General features: G+C 39.9%; 1 protein-coding gene across 1 annotated transcript in view; it reads right to left on the bottom strand.

The window, feature by feature from the left end:
- LOC131681083 (uncharacterized) overlaps nt 1-12,135 on the bottom strand; it is a 187,697-nt gene that overhangs the window by 11,427 nt on the left and 164,135 nt on the right. The window lies entirely within an intron of this gene.

Below are 12,135 nucleotides of genomic sequence, written 5' to 3'. Positions count from 1 at the left end.
TTCCTGAATTCAAAACACCCAAAAGTATTAAAATCGGTTGGAAATTACCTTAGCTAATGGCATTTCAGTTTTGTGGGTACCCGGGTACGTCGGACACATAACGGTTAATCCAGTATTTTCAGCTTTTTGGAACACAACGAAATTTCACACGTATCCTAGCAACTAGTTTCATTCCCGTTTGCTGTCTATGACTTAATTTATTTAAGGGGGTGGGCGTAGCGTAGTTGGTAAATCGATTGCCTAGTACGCAGCGCACCTGGGTTCGAGTCCCGAGTCACATAGAGTTAGAGATTTTTTTAACCTGAAGAGGCGAATTGCCTTACGATTAAAACCTCTATAATCAAAATTAAAAAAAATGTTTATTTACTCGGTCCGCTTAAAAGAAGTCAATTTCGAGCCCAAGCTATCGCGATTCTAATCGAAACTCTACCCATTTGAAGTTGTTGTAACGGTGTGTAATATTTATGTTCATCATATTCAGTCAAATGATTTTGATTTTTCGCTCAAAATACGAGGAATCCGCGAATCTTACACCCGGGCGCGCACTGTATGGTTAATTCTTTTATCTCTCATATAAGGTAGAAGTTGTATATTTCGCTATTAATCTGAAAATATTAACAATCAATGTTTGAAAAATTTGCAAAATATAAGGTTATTCATGTCATATGGTCTAAGATGGCGTGCAGTTTTGTTATTATGACGGTTGAGATTAAATAACATGGTCTTAGGTTGGGTTAAGCTTTCTGTGTGCACACGTTTACGTACAATATTGGTATATATGAAAGCATATAAAATCAGTGTGCGTTTTATTGATGTTATATAACTCAATTTTTGAAGAACCTTACCCTGTGCATCCTGATAGCAACGGCACAATATGTTGATAATTAGTATATATCTTGATATACTAACAAGTTAATTAATGTTGTAATCATTCGTACCGCAACTCCCAAACAGTTCGGGTGTTTTCAATCTCGGTGCGCTGTGTAATTATACGCTTTGTCTCAGTTTCACTTTGTATTTTATTCCTCAGCCTTTTGTTCGCGCAGTGAGAATTGAACAATAGCCAGCTATATAAAAAATAAAATAAATATAAAGATAAGTGATCTCTACCTTCATTGACACATTTACTGCCTTTTCCCGTCTGCGCGGGTGCTGACCCTGTGCGTTGACGGTGCCAATGGCTTCCTCCCCGGGCGACCAAATGGAGGAACTGCAACCCAAACAATATCCAGAGCTCTTGGCCGTTCCCTTTGCGGTCTTCTTTCAGCCAAAAACAAAATCGCTGAATCTCTTCCAGATTTTATAAGACCTGAAAAAATAGTTCTCCTCTGTGACTGAAATAACAAAGGTCTGCTCCGACCAGGTCAGGTAATGTTGACTAATTCAAAGCAGGCAAACGATATTGCTTGCTGCTAGCGTTTTACTCAAGACTATATTCCAGCAGTAAGGGTATAGACTGAAGGCGTCATCAACGATGAGAGTGTGGCATGCGAGGATCTGCTAACGTACGGGGTTGGATGTTTTAGAGGTCGCTTCCTCCAGCCTGAGAAAATACTTCACTGCAAGCGTCTGCATTCAGTTTTAGTCGCGTGGGATGGTTCGAATACATAAGCCCAATCAAATTCCTATTGTGTGAACTTCGCTGGAAACGCTTAACCGAACTACATTCTCATGCACAAGGTTCGTTTACTTGTCGGTTTGTTCGTACCGCTGGTCAAGAATTGCACTAAGTCTAAACCATTGAGTAATACAGCCACCCATTGTAGTAATAAGGACCGCTGTGGACAATGCGACGAGAATGTGGATGATTCATGCAGTAGAAATGCCTGAAAAGTGTTCTTACTGTGCAGAGAGTTTGCATGAGATCTCGGCACAAACTACGCAGGGATAAACTAAAACGTTCCCTTGCGGAACGTTCCAAGCCTTCTTTCGCAGAAATACTAAAGATAGCTACGCCACCATTTTCAACGAACCGCTATGGTCTCTTGCCTCCTAACGAAGGCGAGGTTGATGACTCCCACGGGGATACATCTACTAGGGTGCTTAGAAGCTACAGGAAAAGGAGGAGCATTTCCTCTTCCAAACCTCCTTGTAAAGGTCAAAAAGTGTCCCTTAATGGGGCTCCGAAAATTACATCTCTTAGAAGTGTTACAACCAAACCGAAGCAAGTAGCTTCTGGTCTCGGAGGATTAAGCTCAGAGAAGAAGTTCCCAGCACTTCCCGGAACATCAAAAACCCCTAGCGTTCCTTTGTTTCAGTTAGAGAATAATCGAGGCACTGGAATCCACAATTTGATGCGTTCTTCTTCGAACTGATCTAATTGAAATCCGAAGTGCATGTGCCGGGAGTTCGTTTGTCTGTTCCATTTGACCATGCATTATAATAGGGCTGACATAACACTATGACAATCTATGAAAATCAAGTAACAATATTCCATCGTATTTCAACACGAAGATGTTCTTAAACGAATGTATTTCACAAAAAATGATCATTATTTTTTAACAACGGGACTTTCAAAAATGTTATTCTTAACATAGTGAACGTGGGAAGTACCACGTTCCTGATGTGATGAAACTGGACACAATGTGGATTCAGAAAATCCTCGTTTTGTTTTTCAATAAACATTCCAGATCGCTAACAAAAGGCTTTGAAATTAATGAATATTGTGTTGAGGAATCGCCTTCAGATGATTTAGAATCAGTATGATTCATTTTCGAGCCTCCCGTTTCTTGCAGCAGGATTAAAGAAAACGATCCTTTGGTTGATCGAGTGTCTCTTACCGTGTCTCATAATTTATCTTGGCGTTTGACATTAATCCTGTTTTACTTATGATCGGTATATTAATCTAAGACTGCCCATCAAAATATTTTTCGAAACAAATAAAGATTGGGGCGCTCTTCTATTTTGACGTTTTCATTGCGCCAGCAATGCAGCGTCAGTGTGCCCAAGACGGTACTATAGACAATGATAAAAGATTTTGACCATTCCATGCCCAACTTCTTTCTCGTGCATGTAGGGTTCCAAAACTATTTTTCCTTGAGAATGGTGGGGTCAAGAAACACGAAAAGCTCGTTTTTCTATAAAGATATGTGCTCACCTCGCAGTGCTAGAAACTACTCAATTTTTCCCTACAATGCTCAATACAATTCTCCTATCATATTTACAATAGTCAATTACGTGGAAAACGTAGCCAAAGACAGTCAAAATTGATAAATTTTATCAGTTTTCAATAATATTATGCGACATAACGAAGATATATGAAAAAAATCATTTTCTGTCGTCAACGTAAACTGTTCCTGGCAGCACTGCTCCATCGAAATCCAATCAGACTAATTGCAATAACTTCAGTTCTAGAACCGATATGAAAGGCAATAGTCACATTTATTAGCCTTACTTGTTTTTGTGAGCAAATGTTGCCTCAGTCGAAAGTTATAGCTGTTTGAAAACGTTGTTGTCCACAAACAACATGGGCATGATAAATCGGGAAGATTCATAAAAATATTTTTAAATTCCAGTAAAATCAAGAGACTTTTTCGTTTCTGCGTATCAAATATAGTAGGATACATATATGCCACAGAAAAACACATTTAATCAACCTATTAGAAAATTTAAAATACAAGAGCTGTCAGCTGTCCAAAAACTTTAATCCGATTTAATACTAATTTTAGGGAAAACTTGTCACTTATTTTTATAAAGTAATTCATCAGCACCTCGGTTATGCAACTATTTTTTTCCGATCTCATTTTAATGCAAATGACTAAGCAGTCTTCATTTCGTAATATTCTGAATTGCACATATTTTGTCATATGAAATTTTAAATGTTCATTGATTGTAAGGGAACACGTATCCGGTGGTTCATGCCAATCGAGCTGATATTTGCTAGTAGTGAGCTAACTAATTTCTTTGTTTGTTCAGTGTTTATTTGACCAACTAGGAAACTGATCCACTGGATATTTTATGCGCGTGGGGAATATGCATGGTCTTGTCTGAGTGAAGGACGACTTCTCAAATATGTACGAGGATCGAGAATTAACCATTCGCATGAAGAATTCTAAAACCAATTACCAATTTTCGGCAGTCATATCAGCACGAAGAACAAATGTTTTACTGTCATATTCATTGGTTTACTTTTAGTCCTATAAATCATCAATAAATTTTTTTAACTGTTCTTATTGCATTGAATACTTGAATACGCTTTGGAGTAGTACATGCATTATATTACTGTGGAGTTAACCATATTTCTTCATGAGTGTAAAAATATTGTAGCTTTATTATTGATGCAAAAGGTGACAAGTTAGCTTCTTTTCGATCTTATTGTTTTTAGTCTTGATCTAGTAATTAGCGGAGCGTAGGACTTATTTTATAGCATAACAACGCGCTCGAATAATTATAACATAGAATCGATTGTCCGCGGAGAAAGTAGCCAATATATAATTGTCAATAATAATAATACCAAAATATATACACGATAAATAATGCGTGTATTACGAAACCTTTAATTGCATAGATATTTCAACAAATGTTTCGAAACACTAAAAGTAATCATTTTTCATTATATTATATTGTTTTTGAAATGCCGTGATTCACCGGAATGAAACAAGGAATAAAAAAATCGTTTAACTACAGTTTGAATCAATTCAACATATATGCAACACTTCTGACTATCGGCTATCCGGAGCTGAAGATGCTTTTTTTACAAACCGAGCATTTCAAAATTAATTTAATAAACGATAAATCTATCATAAATTTTCGGCAGTCGGCTGCCCAGAGCAATAAACACATGTTATCACTACTGAGAGTAGCAAAGATCGTATCACTCAACAAGGTGAATCCAGATTTGTGTAACTCTTTACCCCATCCCACTAACAAAAACTCCTTCCCGTGGCAAACGTGGAGATGAAGAGGTATACCCGAGCAAACGAAAAGCCCATAATACCCCCATGGTCATGGGGTTTGGCATGGGTGTTTGAAATGGGTTCAAACCATGAAAATACCATCACCATGGTCCGGTAGATCCCATATCAAATACCATATGTTGGTGTATTTATGGGTTATTGAGACCATTTTATGGTATATTGGTGGTTGTGAATTTTGTCATGGACCATATTTAAGGTCTTTTCAAGGGGCTATGTGATGCTTGAATCCATGAGTATTTGCTCGGGTATAAGGTCTCCATAACAACGTTTGAGAATGAGGTTGAGCTTGATCTTGTGCGACCACCCCTGGCTGCTACTCCGTTATCAATCGGGACTAGCTGAATTTTCACAGGGAATCAGTAGATAATTAAGCTTGGGAGTAGCGAAACATCTTTCAATGTGCAACTACTGGTAATCCCAAAGTGTTTCTGATCAATACCGGCGCCGGCCAGGCCCGAACGTAGATCGCGGAAGGAAAGGGAAGGAATGGTTAGTCCGATACTTGCTTTTGCTAGAGGCCGTATATACTACTGCGCACTCCACAAGTATCACGGGAGGATGATATTTTTGTTAGTAAGAGTATAGAAGTTGGATCTACTTCTTCGTTACCGTTACCGGGGTGATTCCACTACCTGGACTAGATATCGATCCACCAATTTCATGGACCGGGGACCAACGGCTTTACTTCCCTTCCGAAGGAAGACGTGACCACAGATTTTTTCACCTCAGAAAAATCTCAACGACCTCGGCTGGTATTGAACCCAGGCCAACTGGAATGAGTGGCGGTCACGCTTACCACTTACAACGTTTGTTACACTAACATTCTTTCCCTTCCCCGATGACTGTAAGGACGTGATCGACACATCACTTTAGCTTGAACCCTATGCTCGGAAATTATCGCTCCTCGTAGTCAGTGGATCAAGAAAACCACGACTTTAATACACCCGTGGTTTTCTGCTCCATCAGACAATATCAAATATTCTCAAAACACCCGACAAACACCGTTCCGTTAGCTCTACGGCAGCATGGAAGAATCCAGCGCCTCTTGACACTTAGAGGTTGAACGACCATCGAATGAAAAAAAAAAATATATGTACGTTATTTTCATGTTTCGTTTCTTCCAAATACAGTTGAACACCCCGTCATAATTTTTCCACAACTATAGATTATTCATCTATGCTGCCCTGATACGAAAAGATGACATAAAATATTCGGTAACCTAATGCTTTTCAATCTACTTTGCGAATTCGAGAAACTTCACCTCCGTCCGTCACAGACAACGTCACCGTTCTGGATTGACTCCAGACTGGAAGCACCATCCTCGGGGGGGTGAGAAACTTCTTCTCACTGACTAAGCGTTCCGAAACCTTTCACACTCACCAAAGTATCACAACGCTGAAATATTAATAGCAAAAAACAGCCACCAACTGAATCAACTGAACCGAGGCGAACCGTCTACGAGCAACACTAATTTGAAACTGATCCGTGTGAAATGCACTACGGCGACAGATTGGGGTTTGATTCGATTCAGGTTGGGTCCACCACCCCCCACCGGTTTGGCCTTTTCAAGCAGGGTCCGCACGATGCACGATCGCAGCGGTTTGCGGTATCGGTGGCGAACCGTCTGTCTACAATTCATGCAGCTAGAGCAGAGGAGCCCGCAACCACCGACACCGGAGCTATTAATTTGGTTCATTTTTACTTTGCCCACTTGGACGTTCATTGCCGTCAGTCAGTCAGTCAGTCGGTGCAGCAACGAAACTGACCACATGTTCGATTTTGCCAGTAGGTAGTGTTTGGATATTAGCGCACGTGGACAGCAGATCGCTCGTTGCAGACGATCGTGCACTCTTGCAGCAATCCGTTAACAAGCAACTACACCAACTTTGTGCAGATTAAACAGTTTGCTTCCTTCATGTAGCGTTGGCAGGTTGTGTGTGTGTGTGTGTGTTTGGTTGCAATTGCCCGATAGTTACTGGCGGTAGACATCGATTGCCGCCGTGAAAAGTTCAGGCAATCAAAGTAATTGGGAAAGCATACCGACATGCAGTCAGTCGTCTGTCGGAACGGTTGGTAAAATTAGCGTTTTATCCAAATGGTGGGAATGGCGTGATGATGGGCCAAAGTCATGAAATAAAAAAAAAACCAAACATGAGTAATGAAATCGAAAAACGCTAGTTTCAGTTGAAGAGTTGCTTCTCGGTGGTATTTTTTGCCGAAGGGGAACACTTTTCATTCGATTTTTATCTACTGAGACATGATATGGCATTTAAATCGTGATTAATAACAGAACATTTGATATTTAGCATTACCTAGACTTGAATATGCCCAGTACAAGAACCGGAATGTCTGTGCAGTAGGTAAGGATTAAACACATGCTGGTAACCTATTAAATAAAGCATTTGTTTTGGATCTCGAACAGTACGGTGGATCATAGCATACAATGAGTAAAAAAACTAGACAAAAATCCATTTCGATCGTAGTAATAAATAGTAATTAGTAATTCAGTAACCGAAACCAGTCAACCTTCCTATCTGTAGGCGGTTGTAGCTTCAGTACACCAAGAAACGATGATCGGACAAAATTGGATTCCAGTCCCCGTGAATCGTTTGCCGGTTGCGGTTCGAATGGATTCTGCTGGTATCAGAATACCGTTTGTTTACCGTGGCCAAAGTTCGCGCATTCCGCGAAACCTGCCGGTTGAAAAAACTCGGTCTGGATGCCAAACGTTTGGTATAACCCGCTCCTACAGTAATGGACATAACAATGAGAGCACCAGATAAAATGTGAGGTTCATCATTCTCCATTATTATTCTCGTTTATTATCGATATTTCTCAAAATTTGGTTACACTTACAAAGATTCTCCCGACAGAAAAATATGTTTATTTATTTTGTCCTATTTTCCATTCAGTGCTTTAATGACATTAATATTTGCATCACATTTTCCCATTCCACAAAGCGGGTAGTGCTCGTTGACACATCAGCATTATTGCCCGCCACAAGATGACGTCTACTCAATAGTGGCATGAATTTAGCGTAAAGATGAATTCTAATACTGCAATGATCTCATTATTCTGTTCGGTACTGTACACTCAACTGCTACGAGCATCAAACATCAAACAGAGGCATATATGCTGTGTAACCCCAAATGTTCATGTCGGTTTTTGCTTTTTACTCTTTTTTTGCGCTCCTGGTTAGGGTTACTAGGTGTGGTTTAATTCTTTGTGCTGAAATAGTAATAAATCGATTGTGAAGTAGTTTACGTCCCTCTAATATTTATTTGATGAGTTCAAGCAGTCGATTTGAATCTGTCTTAATAATTAATTAAAAATGGCACCGTTCAGAAAGAGGTTGTCACAATTACTGCAAAATTTACGGTTAGCAAATTTTCATTTAATTTTCTGCAATTATTTTCCATTTTCTCATTGATTTAGTACACCTTCTAATTTTTCATAAATGTTCTTAATTTTTGCATTTATTCGCAACTCAAGAGAATCAGAATATAATAGCTCAAATAGCACATTCTCTGTGTGTAGACGGGAATTTGTGCTTTACCGTGTCTTTTAATCATTTCCCTATCGGAAGGAAAGGTGAACGAGGAGGGAAGAAGGAGAATTGGAAGGGTGGGAAAAATAACAGCACTAAGAACAAACAGCAAATAAGTTAAACTCACAAGTCGTTCAAATTGCCTGCGAGAAAGTCTGAAGCTCTGTATCACATTGGATAAGTAACTTTAGTATGTCTCTCAGTTTCGGTCGTCCAAACACAGTGACATCTATGTAACGACGGCCAAAAACTCGAAATCGCAATTGCGCTACCGCTGGACAGTTGCATATCAGATGATATGAGGTTCTGTAGTCTGATTCACAAAGATCACATGAAAAAGACTCAGCGCACTGAATAGTGGCCATGTGATAATTAAATTTGCAGTGGCCGGTTAAAGCCCTGGTCAGCATGCCGCAGTGGAGTTTTGAAAAATGCAGGAAAATTTTCGAAATTACTGGGCACGGTTGTTCTAGAAACGCTTTTGTTTGGCTACACTTCAGAATAAGCTCAGGATCGTATTTTTTCTCTTACCAAAATTGTCAAGATCGGTAGGGCGGGACAGGATCAACGAAGCCAATCGCTGCATCCGCTCTGGACAATTCGTCAGCCCAGTAAAACCGGAATGTCCGAACACCCAGACAGGGCAGAGATAGTATTTCCAATGCTTAGTTCTTCGATTTGGATTCGGCACACGATCACTAGTTTGGACCGTGATTTGTACCCCGCACATAATCGCAAAGATTTCTATTGGAATACAGTACAGTATCTACCTAGTGAGTGAGATTGTTCCAATATCATTTCACGACAGTAGACACCAGCACGTCCCTCCATCATAGAACCGTCAGTGTAACAGACCACTTATGTTTATTGTTGTCTTTCCATATAACCAAACAACCATTCCTCTCGAGAGGGAATCTTCACATGGAATGTCCTGTAAGGAAAACTACAAGTGAGTGTAATATCGCTGAGAGCAAGAATATCTTCACCCCATGTAACCATTTGTGACCACTATCGTGTATGACTAGTAGCAGGATCAATATGATTACTGTTCCAAAGCCCAGTAACCTGCAGTCTGTATGCACATGATAGTGCTTCTTGTTTGAGGTGTATGTGTAATGGTTTGATATTTGGAAGTGCCTCAAGAGCAGCAGTTGGAGTCGTGGTGAAAGCATCAGTCAACACCATGAGCGCCATTCTTTGTAGATGGTTTAGCTTTGACTGGACTGTCACCACCTCTCCCCTCTGTCACCACACAAGGCATCCGTATGACAGTTTTGGACGTTCAATTGTCGTGTAAATCCAATAGATGTATTTAGGTTTGAGACCACAGGTCTTTCCAAAAGTTCGTCTGCACTGCCCGAAGGCTATGCACGCTTTCTTGACTCTGAACTCAATGTGAGCAGACCAATTCAGTTTGGAATCCAATATAACTCCAACGTATTTGACTTGATCTGCACACAGCAGCTCAGAATCAAAGAACTGCAAGGGACGAACCCCGGTTGTTATTCGCTTCTTCATGAAAAGAACCATTGAAGTTTTGCTTGGGTTAACTGATAATTTAACTTGTCGACACCACTGTTCGACAGCTCTTAATGCCTGTTGCATTAAGTCAAAGATTGTTCCGATGCAAAATCCAGTAATTAGTATTTGGTAATCGTCAGCAAACTCATAGGTTGGAAATCCAAGTTCATTGAGTTTCTCCAACAAGCCGTCGGCAACAAAGTTCCATACCAAGGGTGACAGAACGCCGCCCTGAGGACAACCGCGAATACTCAACTTCCGTATCTCAGCCTGTCGCAGTAACGAGCAAAGTATGCGGTTACTAAGCATTGCGTTTATCCAACCTGAGATACATGCAGTTATCCCATGACCGCGCGTCGCTTCCAGAATAGACTGGAAGGACACATTGTCAAAAGCACCATCAATATCTAGGAATACACCCAAGCTAGATTGCTTGAGCGAGAAGGCTTTCTCAATGTTGTAAACAACATCATGAAGCAGAGTTATCGTGGATTTCCCACACTGATATGCATGTTGCATTTTGTGCAGTGGATATTCAAGTAAACTAACGTTCCTGATGTGATGATCGATTATCCGTTCCAAAGCTTTCAGAAGAAAAGAACTTAAGCTGATAGGCCTAAAGCTCTTGGCTTCTTCATAGCTTGAGCACCCCCTTTGGGAATAAATCTAACAGTTATTTCTCGCCATGCTTTTGGGATATACCCGGTAGCAAGACTGGAAAGCAAAATCTTTTTCAAGACATGTTTAAGAATATCAAATCCCTTTTGCAGTAGCACGGGAAGTAATCCATCTTTTCCGGGTGATTTTTATGGAGCAGAGCTGTCAACTGCCTACTTGACCGATTCAGTGGAAACCAATGTGCGTGCTAACGCACACGAGTCCGAATCACCAGAATGAGATCTGTGAACATTGTTCAGCTCCGAATCGATACAACCTGGAAAGTGTGTGTGTCGAAGAGACAATTAAGACAATTTTTCGTCCGTCACATAAACACCATCTCTAGGTTTTAAGGAGTTCATCTGAAAATCATTCATTTAACCTGCTAGCTTTATTCAGACAAGAGACATTGGTGCATAGGTTTTGCCAGCCAGCCTGCTTTGCAGATCTAAGACATTTCTTATATGCACTACGAGCTGACCTGAAAGAAAAATTGTGGGTTAGCCCCTTTTGGACGCCAGCCATTCAGATATTTTCACCATACTAAGCAGGGTGCCTCACTAATTCATTAAGTTCTCGGTCTACAATCAATGGAATGCCTAAAAATTGCTTCGTTGTTAATAGTGCTTGAGTGCAACAAAAACTCGAATCGAGTGCCCCTATTGTTGCGCTACCATTTGACTCAATGCGTTATACAAAGATGGCAGAAACTGCTCTAGCCAACGGCTTCAAATGGGTATTTCGCTACAATATACAATATAGTGGAAGTAAACGGAAGACATCTGTCCTACGATAGTTTTTTGTGACATTCAACAAAGTCGCAAAAAAGCGTTTTGTGTTCAAAAACTGTAGATGCTAGAACCGGTTTCCAATCAAGGGTAAAATAAAAAAAGTAAAATAGTAAAATTCGCCCACTTGCAGTCTACCTTCTGCTTTAACCCCACTGATAGAATATATTCGTAAATCGCCAGGAATTTGTTTCGTACAGACAATTTTCATAAAATATGCGATTTTTTCGTACATATGATGAATTCGTTCTATTGAAACATTTTTATTTTTTATTACTAATTTTTCGTAAATACCACGAAACGACTTTCGTTGGCTTATTACGAAACAGCTTCATTCGGCAAACGAATTGTTCGCTGCTATATACGAACGTCTTTGTAATATTTACGAGTACTATTCGTCAAACCGTCAACGTCAAAAAAGCTTCAATAGAGGTAGAATACGCCAACAATTCATCACGACGGTCTCAGTCTATTTACCTAACCTATTTGACTAACCTCTTTCGTTTCCAGTTGATCCAGAATCCGGAGCTGTACGGATTCAGCTGAGCCATCGCGAACTGCTTGTTGGTTTTGTATGAATAAGATTGAGTTTTTCTCTGCCGGAGCAATATCAAAATAATATGCCATTTTTTCCTGCTCATTATTTTATTGAATAAATTATAAAAAGAACAAGTTAACGTGCATCACTATGTTTAACCTTTTAAAT

This window comes from Topomyia yanbarensis, chromosome 2 (assembly GCF_030247195.1).
Source record: "Topomyia yanbarensis strain Yona2022 chromosome 2, ASM3024719v1, whole genome shotgun sequence".
Classification (NCBI taxonomy): Eukaryota; Metazoa; Arthropoda; class Insecta; order Diptera; family Culicidae; genus Topomyia; species Topomyia yanbarensis.
This window is presented reverse-complemented; position numbering and strand designations above follow the sequence as displayed.